General features: G+C 38.7%; 1 pseudogene; it reads right to left on the reverse strand.

The window, feature by feature from the left end:
* Positions 1-2,886: 2,886 nt before the first annotated feature.
* On the reverse strand, positions 2,887-2,985 carry LOC122238914 (annotated as a pseudogene).
* Between the last annotated feature and the right edge of the window lie 365 nt (positions 2,986-3,350).

Below are 3,350 nucleotides of genomic sequence, written 5' to 3' on the forward strand. Positions count from 1 at the left end.
CACTGTATGCTGAGTAACTTGAATATACACTAAGTAACTAACTAACTAACTAACTAACTAACTAACTAACTAACTAACTAAGAAATGAATGCTACAAGTTGTTTGTGTTAATTTTTCTTGGATTTACTAAATTATTATTGATGTATGCCATTTGGCAAACTCAACGAGTACCAATGTGAATATATATATATGTAATGAAATTATTGCCACCATTGTGTTAGCTAACACCTCCATCACGTCACATAATTACCATCTCTTCTTCATGGTGAGAACATTTGAGATATACTCTCTAGGCCACCTTCAAGTTGATAATACAATAATATTAACCATCATCACCATGCTGTACATTAGATGCTCTGGAGTTATTCCTCTTCAAACTGGACGTTTGAACTCTTTGCCAACAAACATCTCCCACTTCTCCTATCCCTTAGCCCCTTGTAACCACCATTCTACTGTCTGTATCTATACACGTTTTCTGGTTTCCACAAATATGTGAGATCACATAATCTTTGTCTTTCTCTTCTGACTTGTTTCACTTAGCCTAATGCCCACAGGGTCCATCCATGTTGTTGTAAAAGACAGGATTTTCTCCTTTCTCATGGCCGAATAATAATCCTTTAGATATGTATGCTACATCTTATTTTTTATTTTTTATTTTTAATTGTTTATTTATTTCTGAGAGAGACAGAGTGCGAGTGGGGGAGGTGCAGAGAGGGAGACACAGAATCTGAAGCAGGCTCCAGACTCCAAGCTGTCAGCACAGCCTGACACGGGGCTCAAACCAATGGACAGGGAGATCATGACCCTAGCTGAAGTCAGATGCTCAACCGGCTGAGCCACTCAGACACCCCCACATCTTCTTTTTTAAATTTATTATTTAAATTCGCATTAGTTAACATCTAGTGTAGTTTTGATTTCAGGAGTAGAACCCAATAATTCATCACTTACATATAACACTCAGTGACCATCACAAGTGCCCTCCTTACTGACCATCACCCATCCAGCTGATCGCCTTCCCCCAACAGTCTTCCAGCAACCCTCAGGTTGTTCTCTGTATTTAAGAATCTCTTATGTTTTGCCTCCCTCTCTGTCTTTATCTTATTTTTCCTTCCCTTCCCCTGTGTTCATCTCTGTGTATCTTAAGTTCCACATATGAGTGAAATCATGATATTTGTCTTTCTCTGACTGACTTATTTCACTTTGCTCAACACACTCTGGTTCCAGTGATGTGATTGCAAATGGCAAGATTTCATTCTTTTCCATTGCTGAGTAGTATTCCATTGTATATATACACCGTTTCTTCTTTATCCGTTCATCAGTCAATGGACATCGGGCTCTTTCCATACTTTGGCTATTGTTGATAGCACTGCTGTAAACATTGGGGTGCACGTGCTCCTTAAAATCAGAGTTTTTGTATATTTTGTATAAATACCTAGTAGCACAAATGCTAGTCGACGTGTAGTTCTGGTTTTAATTGTTTGAGGACCCTCCATACTGTTTTCTAGAGTGACTGCATCAGTTTGCATTCCCAACAAGAGTGCAAAAAGGATCCCCTTTCTCTTCATCTTCACCAACGTCTGTGGTTTCCTCAGTTGTTAATTTTATCCATTCTGAGAGGTGTGAGTTGGTATCTCATTGTGGTTTTGATTTGTATTTCCCTGATGATGAGTGATGTTGAGCAACTTTCTACTTGTCTGTTAGCCATCTGGATGTTCTTTGGAAAAGTGTGTATTCATGGCTTCTGCCCATTTCTTCACTTGATTATTTGTTTTTTGGGTATTGAGTTTCATAAGTTATGTTGGATTCTAACCCTTTTTGCAATGTATGCCACATCTTCTTTACCCAGTTTTCTGTTTGGACACTTAGGTTGTTTTTGTATTTGGCTCTGTGAATAATGCTGCAATGAATATGGGGGTGTCTGCACCTCTCTGATACCCTGATTTCATTTCCTTTGGATATGTAGCTAGAAGTTCGTTGGTGGATACCACAGTTGTCCTGTGTGTAATTTTTTCAGGACCTTCATATTGCTTTTCATACAGGGTGTATCAAGTTACATCCCCACCAACAGTGCACATGGGTTCCCTCACCAACTTTGGCATTTTCTTTCTTTTTGATACTAGGCATTTTAAGAGGTAAGAGGTGGTATCTGATTGTGGTTTGCTTTGTACTTTCCTGATGACTAGTTATGTAGAGTGCCTTTTATGTCTATATGCCATTTGTAGGTCTTCTTTGGAAAAATGTCCATTGAGTTCCTCTTTCATTTTTAAATTTTGTTTTTGACGTTTATTTATTTTTGAGACAGAGAGAGACAGAACATGAACGGGGGAGGGCCAGAGAGAGAGGGAGACACAGAATTGGAAGCAGGCTCCAGGCTCTGAGCCATCAGCCCAGAGCCCGACACGGGGCTCAACCTCATGGACCGTGAGATCGTGACCTGAGCTGAAGTCGGACGCTTAACCGACTGAGCCACCCAGGCGCCCCTCCTCTTCCCTTTGTAAAGATGGAATTGCCTTTTATTTATGTTACTGATTTAGATGAGTTTTGGATAGTAACACGTTATCAGGTAGAACATTTGTAAATATTTTCTCCCATTCTATTGATTGACTTTTTATTTTGTTCATTGTTTTTTTTTTTTTTTTTTCTGAACAGAATTTTTTTAGTATGATGTAGTCCCACTTATTAATTTTGTTGTTGTGGTTGCTAAGTGCTTTTGGTATCATATTCAGGCTCTGGATTGAAATTTGGGTCACAAATGGTGGGCTGTGTTTGTAGTTAGGATAATGAAAGAACACCGTCATTTGGTAACTATCAACGTATCCAATGTTGGGTGGTTTTCTTTATATCATCTTTTAGTCTTAAAGTTTCAGGTCTTATGCTTACATCTTAACACATTTCAGATACCTTTTGCATGTTATCCTTGCTCAGGGGCCATTCTAATCTTCTCTGTATTGTTCTAATTTTAATAGTTTGCTGCCTAAGTGAGCACTCAAATGAATTTTTGTGAGTGGTGTGATATAGGGCCTCCAATGTCATTTCTCTGCATGTAGTTGCCCAGGTTTCTCATGACCATTTTTAAAAGAGACTATGTTTCCCCATGAATAGGCTTGTCACCTTTGTCAAATGTTAGTTGTCTATGGGTGGGTTTATTTCCGGGCTGTTCATTCTGTTCCTTTGGTGTATGGGTCTATTCCTTTAGCCAGTATCATACTGATTTCCTTCTTAGAGCTGTATAATATGGTGAGAGTCAGGAAGTTGGATGCCTTTAGCTTGTATTACTTTGTTGGGGTGGCCTTGGCAGTTTGGGGAATTTGTTTCAAATTTTTATTTAAATTCTAGTTAGTTACAGATAG

Source organism: Panthera tigris, chromosome B2, assembly GCF_018350195.1.
Source record: "Panthera tigris isolate Pti1 chromosome B2, P.tigris_Pti1_mat1.1, whole genome shotgun sequence".
Classification (NCBI taxonomy): domain Eukaryota; kingdom Metazoa; phylum Chordata; class Mammalia; order Carnivora; family Felidae; genus Panthera; species Panthera tigris.